The sequence below is a fragment of the Chaetodon auriga genome, chromosome 20 (assembly GCF_051107435.1).
Source record: "Chaetodon auriga isolate fChaAug3 chromosome 20, fChaAug3.hap1, whole genome shotgun sequence".
Taxonomy (NCBI): Eukaryota; Metazoa; Chordata; class Actinopteri; order Chaetodontiformes; family Chaetodontidae; genus Chaetodon; species Chaetodon auriga.
The window spans coordinates 12,754,142-12,768,923 of NC_135093.1; the positions used below are offsets into that span (position 1 = coordinate 12,754,142).

Genomic DNA, 14,782 nt, shown 5'->3' on the forward strand with positions numbered 1-14,782 from the left:
AAAGGGAGTTTTTGCAGTTTAGTCAGTACATTTACTCAAGTGCTCTACTTAAATACTAATTGCAGGTACTTGTACTTTACTTGAGTATTTCCAGTTTTTGCGACTTTATACTTCTAGGGAGGAAAGGAGATATTGTACATTTTATTCTACTACATTTATCTGACTTTCTCAATTTATATAACACGATAGCTATAGATTAAAGTATTCAAGAATATATAAAACAGTTAAAATTAGCTGCATGTGTGTTAATGCCCATGACATTATAATACCATAAAACGGAACGTTATGAGTACTTTTACTTTTTGCGGATAGTACTTTTGTATCATTACTTATGTAAGACTTCCATAATGGCGATGCTACTTCAGCTTAAACAAATAGTCCCTCCACTTCTAATCTTAGCGCAGCATAAAGGAGCTATAAGGAAATGCTGAAAACGAACGTCCTCCTGCTGCCTCGCATCATCAGAGCAGAGCTCGGCGCACATCTGGAGAGAGCAGGACATCCACTTTTGAGGACTGGCCCCCTGAAAAGGAAAGGGGCGGGGTCGGCGCGGGTGTTGGATTTCACAGCCAGAGAACGTGACTGCAATGGTTGCCTTCGCGAGAGCGCTGCCAAACTTGCCTGCTCTCTGAAAAGCGGCTCGCCGTCTCTCATCTACGGTTTGCCGAGGGCAGGGGCGGGAGGGGGGGGACCAGTGTCACCCGGCGCGCGTGAGAGCCACCGTTTGCAGATTTGAGAGTCGGCAGCAAACTTTGAAAAGAGTGAGCACCGCGGAGAAATACAGCTGCGCGGCCAAACTTCAGCAGCAGCAGCAGCAGCAGCAGCAGCCCGAGGGGACCCGGAGGAGGAGTCAACAGGTCCCAGGTATTACCATCCACTTGTCATTGACAGCTTGTCAACATTTGACAGCGTGCGTCCACGTCTCGGCCTCTGTTCGGGAGGTCAACCGGGCAGCGCGTGTCGCCTTAACTGTTCCACCTGGACGGTTTTTAATGCGTCATGCGTGGCTACGGTTGATGTACGAGTGTGGCAGGGTTTTTAAACGCCGTTCAGTGTCAGATATAAGTGGACTGAACAACTGGGGTGTGAAACTCCTGTCAAGTTGCTAATTCACGGGGACCAAAAAAAAAAAAAAAAAGAAAGAAAGAAAAAAGAGGCATTTTACGAACAGACAGTGATTGTGTTTGTCCGAGCGACAGTATGTTCAGTGGATTCGACGTCTGCTCGGGCAGCTAGCATGCAAAGCTAGCGCTCCTCTGCTCGTCAGTGTCGCCTGTGAGGACGCTGGGGATGTGCCGTGTTTCAGCGCTGACACTTTTCTACAGTCAATTAGCAGAGACAACCTGCTAACCATCCACTTTGGCACTTCAGAAAAGTGTCGCTATGTGGCTTTAAAATCACGCAGCGCTGCGTGCCCCAGCGTCTGTACCCACTCCTGATTTGTTTTTGCAACGTCAGGGCAGCGGAATGTGGAGAAATATGTATTTTGTGTCAGCGTGCATTTGCAGATTTGGCGCAGTTTTGCTCCGTTGTGGGCTGTTAAAAGCTTGAGGTGAACTTTGCTCGAGTGCACAGTATACTTCGCTGTTGATACCGATCATATCAGGAGCCCACTTCCTCCGAGTGTGCTGTAAATGGATGAACAGGCATAGCTCACAGAGGGGCAGCCACAGCCTGCATTCTTCTGATGTGCTCTAATACTGAGCTGGAAACTCGATGACCCAAAGCACACATGCATTCTTCTGAAGCCTTATAGCACCACTGCACATTGACAGATATCTCCCCTAATTTGTTATCACCCCGGATTAACACCTGTCAGGATAGTGTGGCAATTTCAGCAAATTAAATGTCAGGTCTGTGGCACAACATTTGAATTGCACACCCTGCAGCGTCAGAAACCTGCACTGTTATCGTACAAAATGTTGTCATGTAAAACCACAGATTACAGTGTTTATTGCCCTCTATTTAAGGCCTTAACAAGTGCTTTCTAGGTGCTTCCTTTTAATTTGAGTAATCTGTGCACTTCATGCATTTGGCACAGAGTGATTTGTTGAATGATATTTTATGATAGTACAGATTTATGAGGCCTTGCATAACTTCTTTGATATGCAGACATGGCAGCAGACTGATTTCTCTGTGGGGTGGGGCTGGGAGAAGAAGATGCCCTTTCCAGTGACAACCTGTGACATTCAGATGCATTAGAGGCCCAGCCGCCTAGTGGGAAATTTGGTGTATCTGAGGGTTTTCCCACCCTGTCACCTCCTCTCTTGGTGTGATTCACAGTTAAATGTTGTGCATTATATTTGGGAAGGCTTGGGCTAAACGAAAGATTTCATACCTGCTCAGTAAACTGTCACATATTCTAATATTTTTTCTAGTAATCTTTTTAATGCAATACTTTAAAATGCACATAAAAAATACTTTGATCGAAAAGCGGCTAGTGAATTCTAGAAATGTAGTTTCTGTCTCAATGGTAGAAGTAGGTTTTCTGAAAGGTATGATGTGTTGTGTTCATAAGTAAATATCTCATATTAACTCTTTAAGATCTAATGAGAAGGCTTTGGGGATGTTATGTCCTCATATCATTGTTGATTACAGCTCCAGTAACATGTCTTTTTCTCACACTGCTTCCTTGCTGCAGAAATTACAATTTAACAATGTTTCATGTAACAGTATATTCAAAACTGAACAAAACAGAAGTTGCTTAACTTCTCTGTAAAAGCGCGATTTTGTGTGTGTGTGTGTGTGTGTGTGTGTGTGTGTGTGTGTGTGTGTGTGTGACTGCCCAGTGTTGTACTGTAAAAAATGCAGTGGTGTTCTGTTGCGTAACACAAGGCAAGAGTTTTCTGTGATACTGTCAACCCTCACTGACAAGCGCCCACGGGAAGTTGGTTCTCTCCCCGTGTGAGCAGTGCCAGTTAAAAACCTTGCACGCTTCGGTTTCACATGGCACTAAATGTGTCATCATCGCTGAGGCAGTGGCACACTCACTTTGTCCCCTCACATCCCCCACCCCCTCATCATGTCCCTCTCCTTCCCCTGCAGATTGTAAAGTCAACTGTGAATGACACTGGAAAGGAAATTTTGTCTTCTTTACTCTTTGAAAACACGGTAGTGGTGAGTCAGTAGCTCCTAGCTCTCAGAGTTTTATGTGTCACATTTGATAACAGTTTCTTTTGCTCATCATGTGCGGAACAAATGACTATACAAGATGGAAGATGAGGAGTTAATAAAGGTTGGTTGGATTGTTTTCATTTAGAGGCGTTTTTGTGCTTGTAATCGGGCGTTGGCCAAATTACAGTTTCTTACACTTGTCTGTGGAACAATGGTGTAAAACAAAATTTTGAGTGTCCTATTTTGATATTGCATGGCAAGTTAGAGAGTGGGCGCAGTGTGTCTTTCCACCCTCTTGTTATAGATGGTGTCATCTGTGCACCTCAGTAGGTCAACTTCTTGTTGAATCAGGCAATTCGGCTTGATCTGAGTCACAAGATAGCATCCTTCCAAAATCACACATAAACCACCAATAGTAGGATGTGAAAATGGCAACTTAGTAAAGTCAGGAGGATGTATTTTGAGACAAGATTGCAGAGATATACTCTTGGCTGGATTTGGCAGTGGACCTAGATTTCTCTGAAAGAGGCGGTGGTTTAGTTTAGTTTGGTTTGGTTTGTAGTGGTCTACACACAGCCCCAAAACAGCAGCCTGCTCCCCTGTTGTTGACAAGTCAGGCTGACTCACGAGGCTGTGGCTAAGCAGCACAAACTCATCAGGCACTGACAGATGAGGCATGCTCCCCACAATGGCATGGCACCCTGGAGATGTCACCCAGCGCTTGCCTAACGGTAAACACCTCTACCCAGTCCCACCCACACACTGCCAGATTATGACTGCCAGTAGCTGTTTCTGAAGAACCGTGCTGCAGAATTAGTTTCACTCACTGCATATAGCAAAAATCAGTGGACTAGGTTTTTAGAATTTATTTGGATGTGCACATGTGCTGTTTACCAATTTACTGATGTTGCCATGAAGAATAATTCATTTTGGCCTGATAGAGAAAAGGTTACTTCTACAAATGGAGTCCAATGGAACCAAGCAGTGTATCTTTACACTAATAAAATCAGCCTTGACCTAAATGAAACAGGCCCCGACTCTGTCAGAATAAGTAGAAATAAATTGGGATATTACAGTGGTTTGGCTGTGGTGCCCAATGACGTCGTCATTGCCTTAGGGACTGGGGCGAGTGTGGGAAAAAGCGGGAGAGAAGAAGGGTGGGAGCCGATACCAGGAGAGAGTAGCCGAAGCCGAGTGGGATTTTTTTTTCGGAGGGGGAGTTCTGGAGCTGCTGTGATGTTGGGATGTGGGAGCTCCACTCATGTCGGCCGGCGGCAGTTAGACAGGCCTGCTTTTGCATGCTGATTCTCTTTCCGCTGCTTTCCACACAGCTCTCTGGACTGCTCGGCCCTGCCAGCTTCGCAACAGTTAACTACCCCCCCGTCTTTCACACCGCCTCCTTTTATTCCTCTTTTTATGGCTTTGATGGTATTAAATAATCTTTACGTGTCAGAGTGCACAGCTCCCAGTGTTCATGTCGGGAGAGCGAGAGAGCAATTAGGTCAGAGTGGTAGAATAACTTGGTTTCATCCCAGCCTTAAAGCGGCAGGGTACCTCACTTCAACTTGCTCTTTATATTCACCTCAACCCTTCAGAGTGAGATTTTCAAAGAGGTCCAAGGCCAGTGGGGTTATCAAAGCACTCAGAGAGAGAACTTTGTATCTCTCTGTTGTATAGTCTCATGATAAAATGTCCCAGAACGGATCATCGGTTGTGATATTTTAGGTTCCTCACTATGTTAATTTGCCTGAAGAATCAGGCCACGTTTGTCTCTTTTTTCCTAATGAGGCTGAGCTAAAGACCCATATAGCCTATTATCCTGGTTATTGATTTGGAATGTGTTCCAAGCTGCAGATTGTTTTGGTAGACCTTGAAATCATTGACATATTTATCTGCAGAGTTGTTGCGCTGCTCTTTTAAAACAGTAGCAAAACAATAGTAAATTGAAAGGCCTGTCTCTCTGTTTGACTTGTTCTCACATGATCTGTGTTGTAAAGTTTCCCATAGGCTGTTGTTCCATGTTCGAGATTGCATTTCTACCATTTGGCATGGGAATGTTCTGGCCCGTGTCACACTGTTTCATTGCCCTCGTCACAGTGTTTCATACTATTTTCCACACTCATTTTGTACCTTGGCTTTTTACGAAAGTGTCTCTGCCCAGTCGGACAGTCCCCCGGCGTGACGGCTGACATTTCCAGTGAAAGAGCCCTATTGTTGGTTCTTAATCCCCCTCCACCCTCCTCTCCATAAAACAATGGTATCAATTGCTTCCACTGAGTACATCCACAGCTCTGTGTGAGAGACAGACTGGCCAGGCCTGTTAGCTAGCCTGCCAGCCATCCTACCAGGCAGCCAGGCCCACCTCGTCATTCCCAGTGATAGCTCTGTGCTGCCCACAGATTCCTCTTCAGGCATCTGCGCTAATATTATCTGCGGAGCATGAGAACCTTGATCGAGGCTGCACTGCCACCTCGTAAATGCACAAATAATGGCTTGTGTATATATTTATTTTCCCGGAGAGACAGTGAAGCAGACCGGTGGCTTCGACACACCCCCCATCCCCCACCTTCTTAATGAATGGTCTCCATTCTATTTTCCTTCATTTTCCCCAGGACACTGCCATTAACTTTGACAGATGATATGTTCTTTCACTGAAACAGTGATCCTGAGCACACTGTCACTGGAAATTGGATTCGTACACCCACCCCCTTGCTGCTTGCCTTTTCTCCATCTCTCCTTTTCTCTGCGTCCTCCTTTTTCCTGTTGCTCTCTCTCAGTCTGCACTGAGGGACATGCTGTTAATATTCCATTTAGAGCTGCACTGTACAGCCGAGCTGCCAAGTTAACCCTCTGCTGCCATGAGTCAGACAGCTAGCCAGAAAGCTGGTGTCACTTACACAGATGTCTGACCAGCCAATCTGTCCTTAAGCGCTCCTCGATAATACAGCACTGCTCTGTGCCCAGTGTGTGTCTGCAGTCAGTTATGACATTGTAGTGATTTGTGGTTTGTTGCTCAGAAGAACAAACCTTCCATTTTCATATTTGCTTTGTTGACACTGGTATAATTTTAATCTCAATTTTTTTTAGGCAGTTTGAAAATTGGACAATGTAATTTTACAAAAAGACTCCTCAGGTGCCAGATAGAGAATATCCACGGAGATAAAAAAGAAATTGGACTCCTCACAATGGATGGCAACAGAGTATGACTGCAGCTAATACTTATTTTCACTATCTTTTATTCTGCTGATTACTTTTCCAATTAGTCTGTTGTTTGTTTATGAAATAGTGAAAATGTCCATCCCAGTCAAAAGTGACGTCTTCACATGTCTTGCTTTGTTCCGACCAACAGTCCAAAAACCCCAAAATATTCAGTTTACAGTGATGAAAAACAGAAAAACTGAAAATATTCGCATTAGCATAAGCTGCGGCCTTGAGCATGGTTGGTGTTTTTCCTAGAAAATATCACTTAAACAATTAAACAAATCCACCAAGTTCCAACAGGAACCTGTTAAAAGCAGTCGTAGTTACTTATTAGCCGAACTGCTCTTCATCATTGCAAATCTAATCTCCCCAATTATGAACGTCCTGAGCAGCGTCCATGACCAGTTTGACTACACAAACCAAAGCATCTTAACACAGATTTCAGTGGAACAAATCTACTCTATTGTGCCTCCTGTGTGGGCGTATGTGACACTGTATTACACAGCTGCTGTGGTTGCAGCTGCTTGCACATTAGCTTGAGTTGCTAGGCCACATTTATCAGTGTGAAGTCAACATCACGGTGGAGAGATAATGGTCCTGAACAATGATACCGCTCTTGCCGCTGCTGCTAGCTCTAACAGCTAGCTGGTCATAAGCGGCTCAGCTCATAGCATCGTTATCATACTGCTCTGCTGTCTTGCCTTGTGCTCGCCAAGTCTATGTAGCTAGTGCGCCGCTGCTACTTCTTCTGTCTCCATGGGCTGTCTTCACAGTGCAGAAGAGCCATCGCACCAAATCACTGTCATGCTGAAAAGTTGTGGTACAGAGTCTGTTAGATGACAGGATTCCTGTGTGTGCAGCTACAGGAGCAGACTGCAAGTCAAAAGTGCCCCCCAAAATAGTTCAGCAAAAGATGATTATGAGCTGATTACATTTCCCTTTGTGGAGGTTTATATAGCTCTAATCAATCTTCTACTTTTTGTTCCTGTAAAAGCTAAATAAATGTTTCCTGTGCTGGTAGTTTCACATAAATTGACTGCATGCACAGTACATGTATTGGTGTAGTATCTCAGAAATGTACCCGGCAAACTAGGCGTCTGCCTGCAGATGGTTGTCAGCGAGGAACCCCGACTCGTGTATGTAAATGATACTCATTCAGTCACTGAGACTGTGAGACACTATCAATAAAGGCGGATCCTTTGATTGGTTTTGTACTTCATTTCATGTCAACATAATTTCCATTTTTCTTGGCTTTTTGTGTCACAGTAATAATTCTGTAATATGGCGCACCAGGCAGCATATGGCTGCCATTTATGATCAACAGCCTCTGTAAAGAGGTGACTGGAATATGCAAATGTATGCAAGCTAATGGAATAGTAATGTAATGAAGTACATTGTAGATGGACAATAATGAGCTCTGGTTATTGAGTGTTGATGGCTTCTTCTCTGCCAGCCTTTGTTGTTTCACAAGCTGCAGCTTTCTTGTTTGTTCTTTTTGGCACAGATACACACATCACCCAAAACATGTGCACACACACACATGTGCACACTCACACAGACTTTGATACATCAGCATTGCATTCTTATTGATTCATGGCATTGAGTGAAAAGCATATTGATAAATACCTGGAGTACTTGCCCAGTGAAATTGTGAAACTAAATTGGGCAGAACTGAGACAGATGCGGCGCAGTAAATTAAACAAGCAATCTTCTCTGTTGGGTGACAGCACAATGGTGATTAGGGCTTCATGTGAGCTGCCCTACATTATTTATGGCAGTGCTGTGGGCTGCCTGCAGTTGAATAAACCCACAGTCCATTGACTGGGCACATTACGGGAGGCCGTCTCGTAGTGAGAGGGGGAGTTAAAAATGGCTTTATTTCCTCTCGAGGAGGTCCATTTTCATCTAAATGAAGGTGGAAGCCCCAAGCGTGTTGTTTCCAGGCCCTGCGTGTGTGAAATGTGTTGACTGTGTTCCAGGAGGCTTATCGGCACCGCTCTGCTCCTTGTTCCGGGGCGATTCCTGCAGAATCTCTCATTTGTACACATCAGCCATTACTAGTTTTCTTAGTCACTGCCTAGTCAACACAGAGCCCATCGCCAATTCACGATTTGGTTGTTTTTTTGTCCACACTGCGCTGACCCAGGTGTCATTTAATATCAGGTATCTGATTCTGTATTTGTGTTTTCCAACAAAGTAAGATAGACTGAGTTATTTTGCGTTAAGAGAACACAGCCTGCGTCACTGCATTGGTTTGTTTCCTATCAGAGCTTGTGGTCTGTATTGTTTTTTTATGGTATCCACTAGGGGTGGGTGATAGGACCTATCACATTTTTTTTTTTTTACGGTGACAGTATTATCTCACAGTATCACAAAAACACAAGGGATGGGATTAGGCATGTCAGCAGCATTTGAGCTTCAGAAATACTTGTGCAGACACTACCGCACTGCTTGATCAATAGAAGAGCTAAGATACTGATAAGTCAGAGAACAGAAACTGAGAAATCAGTTTGCGTTGCTCGTAATTTAACCTTCACATATTCCTGTTACAGGAGTCAGCGTTATAGAGGAAAGTAGTTGTTACTCCAGTTCTGTGAGTATGTGCGTAGCCCTTTAAGTGCTTGTTATCACGCCCACAGTAAAGCACATTTTTTAACAGTTGTTAGTATGCTGAAACTTTTAACATGGTAATGATGTTTTGTCGTGGCATGATGTCACACCGGTGTACCGCCCACCCCTAGTATCCACAGAGAAAAAAGAGCTTATCTTATGTGGCAGGAAGGTATGGACCTCTCCTCATGCACAGCATCAAAGTCAGCACTGTTTTCTCCTGCACTGAAATAGAGGCAAACAATCTAATTTTATAAACTCAAACTGGCTTTACATGCTATCGCCGGCTGTCTATTTTGGAGACATTATTTGGAAGTCTTGGCTGCTGTTTATTTGTACATGTTACGTTGCAGTTCACTCACTTGAAATGCAATGTTGTGCCTTAAGGACAGGTTCCAGTGTTCATAGGAGTGCAATGGATTATGATAAACTAAGGATTGGAAAGAGATTGAGCTTTATATAATCCATTAAAAAAAATGCCTTGGTGGCCTCAATCCCCATCCTGCAGATCAGCTTGGGACACACCTAGTTTCAACTCACGACAACCACAAGCTTTTTTTTTTTTCCTCTGAAACCAAAAATCAAAGACGAAATGGATGATGCTGTAGCTGGACATCCTGTTGGAAAACTTCTACATCAATACAACAATAATTGTAAACCCTATTAATGTATTACTGATTTTCTTCTTAAACCAATAGCCATGCACATTAATACTAATGAGTTTATTTATTGATGTTAGTTTCTTTGTGGATATTCTGTAAAACCAAACAGAGTGGGGGGAAACCCACAACACATGTGCACAAATAATCACAGGTAACTGCCCTTTAAACGTACAATAGTGTTAATTTAACTTTAACAATACTGATCAACAATCAGTAATCCTCAGTCAGTCAACATCTGTTGTCCAACTTCAACAGCTATAACACAAGGAACAACACTGACAAGCATAAAGGCAGCATGCAAACGTGATGCACATGTAAATGTGTGTGTGTGTGTGTGTGTGTGTGTGAGAGAGAGAGAGCAAGATGGCGGACGTGACCGTGTCAGTGGCTATGTTATGCGAGGTTCAAGACTGTGAGGTTTGATAAAGAGATATGAGAAGCACAATGGAAGACGTGTTACACGTCTCTGACGACAACATGGTGATGAGAAGGCAAGGTGGAGGGGGCCGCGTTCATTCTTCTATCCTTGAGAACGTCATGGCCGTGTCGCGGGGTTTCCCCTGAGTTCTGACGGGTCTTGTCCGATGGGAAACCAGGCTTTGGATTCCAGCCAAATCTGACACTCCGGTGATTTGTAAGGCCTGGTGGGGCCTTGGTGGTATTTCTTTGTTCTCTGTCCTGAGTTTTTTTTTTTAATCATGCTTTAGTTTTTACATGCAGGCCTGTCTTTGTACGTCTACGCGGTGAGGTCCCAACATTATGTCAGCTGACATGCTTAGTTTGTGTTTCCCCGTCATGAGAATGCCCAGCCTGCATCCTGCACCCTCTGTCCACATGTCGCCGCAAGTCTGAATTAGTCTTCTTGCTGTCATGCCCCACGCATTTGATGTTTTACATACCAACGGATTCATTATTGTCTGCGTCGATGACTAAATCAAAATGCCTCCAGACTGTCAATTTCGCTGCATATTTTGGCTGTCTGTATTTTCATTAAAAGAACTTGAAAGCGAGTTCCATCCGTACCCAGTCTGTCAAGCTTGAGTCAGGTATCCACACTGGAGTGTAAAAAGAGTCAGGCTACCAATGCATATCTGTCCCGGGTGAAGTAAACCTATTTCACTGCAGACATTTTGTTTTGCCAATTGAAGGGCGTGGTGTTGTGCATAATGGCTCACTGTTATGGCTTGCTGGGACAAAATTGAGCTGCGCCATCGTTAATGTCACTGGCCTTGGCTTCTTCTGCTGCGATTTAAAACGTTGGCCGTGAAACAGTTCTGCTCAGACGTTGATCCTGATTTCGATTGCTCGCCTTCTGTCCCCTCTCTGAAACCACACCGACCCTCCCTCGCTCCCAGCACAGAGAGGTGACTGGTGTGCTTCATCAGTGAACAAGGACAGTGGTGGAAGTAGGAATGTGAAAAATGAGGTGAAAACAGTTTGCAGAGCGTTTGGAGCTCTGCCCGTTGTTACACATACGCACATGTGAAAAGGCTGCTCTCTTGCCTTTTGACTTCACCCTGTCAGTTGTTGCATTGGACAACATCTGCTCTCAGTGTTTTCAGTGCCCGCTAACATCTTCCCCCCTTCGTGATGCCATGGCAACAGCACCTCTTAAACTGCAGATTAAGTGGTGCTGATTGTCAGATTGTAAATTTCAGAAAAAAGTTAAAGTGAAAAATAACATTTCACTGCATTTGGACCTTCCAAGTGCTTTGAGCGGTTTAGAGAAAGTGCCGGGGAGTCTTGGACGCTTGTGTTTGCAACTGAAAACTGTTAATCGTCTCTGTGCGTTGGAGGCGTGGGATATGAAAATGGGATGCCATCTCTAATTTGTGTTTTGTTTGTGCATTTCACTTCTAGTAGGATCATTGTGGGTTTTCTTCCCATGCACAAGTTATGAAATGGCTAACAAGAAGGCTATGTTTGTTTTATTTGAGAAATTAAGTGTCATCTCCACTTTGATGGATGCCTGTTGCGTGAGTGTGTCCTAATTGTCCTCCCGCACAACAGCATGTTTTCATTCTTAGTTGGCCTCTGGCCCAGGATACCCACTCGAACTCTGGTCCACTTGTACACAGCAACAAAACAATGCAAAGCTGCCGTGCTTCTTTAGAGAGCCTCTGTCGGGCATTCCCCTGGGGGTGGAGTGTTCTCTGATAAGTCTGTGCCAAATCTGCTCCCCGCACTCAATTGCTTCTTTGTCGTTTCCTCCATGTGAATGTCAGTGTGGCTGAGCTGTGGCTCCATGGATTCCCTGTGTTCAGATACCTTGCATGGCTTTCATCAGGACATAGACAGCGCTGCCCGCCTCCTCCTCAGCCACAACCGCAGCCCCTTCATCCTCCAACCGTTGTTTTCGTATCGAATGAAACTTATTTTTTAGCCTCTCTCATGAAGCATGAAATACAAGCTTTTATATCGGCATTGGCAGGTATTTAAACTTCTGATGTGATCCAGGCTGTGCTCATTAAATCGTCAAAATGATGTAACGTTTCACTGCTGCTGCTGTGTGCCAGCATGGCATGTTTTTCCACTTAGGGATTCCAATATTTGTCTCTGTCATAAACACGGGGCATCTGGTTGCCAGTAGTGGGCCCAGCCTTCATTTGGACTTTGACATCGAAATGTGGCTGAATTCTTCAGAGAGAAGCTGCGTGGCTTCTCATTTAGCAGCTTGCGTGGGTATGATAAATGTTACTAATCACCTATTTGACCCCAAGAGGTCAAGCCTTTGGCCTGTTGCCCATCACCCTGCTCTTTCCCGCTGTCTTCTCCCTGCCTCTGTTCCCTGTGGATAGCCTTTATCTTGCTCAGCCAATAGTTTTTCTCTCCAACACTTCTTGTCCACCAGCAGATAACAGGCAACACAAGTATGCACTTTCCTTGTTTGCAGTCAAGTGTGACATTTTTTTCATCTTCCAGATTTATCTTTCCAAAAATATCTGCTAGTTGGCCTTGTGGCCTCGGAAATACGTTTATGTTGTGAATGTGATTAGATACAGTGAGCCAGAAAAGATAGGCTTTCCTCTCAGTGTTCTCGGCTTTAGTTTTGACCTTTGCACTTATAATATCGCAGCCAGTTTTTAGGACCTCGCTGAAGAGATAAGTAAATAGAAGAATTGTTATCGGGGAAAAGATCTTTTGGAAGAAATGAATTTGGTTGAAATATCAAGGACAGGGGGTATAAATGTGTATGCACACAGGCACACACACAGACACACACGCTGAGTATCTATCCTGGATGGGGTTTCTGTTCAGTTTTTTTTCCACTGGCAGTGTAAAGAATCGCAGAGGAGCTTTTGTTCTTTTTAAAATCCACCTGATAATGTCGGTAGCTGGCTCCTTGTCTGAGCTGGTTGGATTTAAAAGACTAAAAAAAAAAAAAAAAAAAACCCAGTCTCCAGTGCCCAGCCCAGTGTTACACATTTTACACACCCAACACAGTGGCCCAGATTCTCTACAATGCCCCAGTGAAAGGGCTCTTCTGTTTGGAGCCTTTAGAAGTGGAAGGCGAATGTCATTTTCAAGGGGGAACCCTGAGAGTTGAAGAGTGCAGCACAGGTAGGGAAACAATGCTGGCAACACAATAATGGCACCAGCATGATGCCAAGTTGTCTGGGTTCACAGATAGGCCTTTACTCCATCCTCTTCCCCCTTCCCACTTCAGTGTTTCACATGAGACTGATTGAGCCATTTCGTATTGCTAAGCTGCGTGAAGAGTGCTACTTTTATAATGAAAGAATACTGCTAAATCAAGGCTTGACAAATCTACTTTCTCCATGTCCCCATATTGAGGGTTGGTGGATTAGACTCTAATTTTAGTGTCACTTATCTCTTCCGCTCCTTTTAAGAATTAGTTCCAAATAACAAAAAAGTGTGAAAATGTGAAGGGTTTTGGGGGTTGGATGGGAGGGTGGTGGGAGTTGGGTATTGTCGGAGAAGCAAGGCTGTGAAAAAGAGATTGTCTAGAGGCAGCGAGGGCCTTTGCATGAGAGTTAAAATTTAAATGCAAATCTCCAGAAAAAGCGGTGTTTGTGGCGGTTGGACAGAGGGCAGTTGTTAAACGGAAATCTTTGGGGAGTTTTTCAAGTGGCTTCATGAGATCACAAAGCTTGATGGAGCTTTCAAACAATCCAGACCATGAAAAATTGAACACAACTTTTTTTTTTCACCTCTCCATCTCCCCCACTCTCTCTCTCTCTCTCTCTCTCTCTCTCTCTCTCTCTCTCTCTCTCTCTCTCTCTCTCTCTCTCTCCTGTTTAGTTTTCCAGAAACTGGAAGTTTACAAAAACTTTTGTGATTGTAGTGTAACATGTGATGATTGAACAGTTAGTGGGAAAGTCACTGAGTGTTTGCTTCAGTGGTCTAGTTTCTAGATGACTTACTGCGAGTCAGCAGCGAGTTCATCTAGCCTAAACACAATCACTTTTCTGGACCTACTCTAATGTCACTAAAACCCTGATAGTTCAGACCTTTCCACCTCATATGTATTTGGTTACTGTGACACGTCATCAATACTAAACAACCATCAATACCCCACTGGAGGCAGTTGCATTTAAAACAATGGAGGACACAGCACTGGTGTGCATTCAGCACTTTTTGAATGGCCGTCAGCTTATTGATTCTCCTTCAAGGTCAGCATCAATTCCTCGCTGCCCCATCTTTTTTGTTTGTGACAGCAGTGGGCAAATACATGTTGAAAAAAAAACTTGCTGTTCAATTGAGTTGGGAGGGGGAGACCCATAAAAAAAAACCCGCCATGGCAGTTTCCACCATGCTTCTCGTGGAGAGGCGGCCTTTTCGTTGCCGTCAGTGTTTGGGTGTGATTATGTAATCCATCAGGGTATTACCATAAAGGGGAGGGGGGAAGGGTGTTGAGGGGCTGGAAGGTAATAGTGGTGCTACTGATGATCATCGTCTAGCAACTGCCCAAGGGCAGGAATGTTTTGTGTGCCGATGTGTCCGACAGGTGGCTAGGAGACGCTAATTGATTAATGATCAGGGTGATATATGAGCCCCCGCGGCCAGCCTAAACATAAAGGCTCGGAGCACCGGTGTCGCCCTAAATCATTTCCAACCAGGCCAGTAAACCCAAAACAGTTCCCTCATTAGCATATGAAAGACCAATTGGGAGGGAGACTGTGCCTTCCAAGCCCTTTGTGGACCTCCTATTGTCAACATCCCGAGTCTGAATT

General features: G+C 44.3%; 1 protein-coding gene across 6 annotated transcripts in view; it reads left to right on the top strand.

The window, feature by feature from the left end:
- Positions 1-613: 613 nt before the first annotated feature.
- The window catches only part of raraa (retinoic acid receptor, alpha a), a 137,755-nt gene continuing 123,586 nt past the window's right edge, over positions 614-14,782 (top strand). For all 6 annotated transcript variants that reach the window (XM_076759800.1, XM_076759804.1, XM_076759801.1 and 3 more), the window contains exon 1: positions 614-864. The gene's annotated coding sequence lies outside the window, so the exon portion shown is untranslated. The remainder of the gene's footprint in view (positions 865-14,782) is intronic.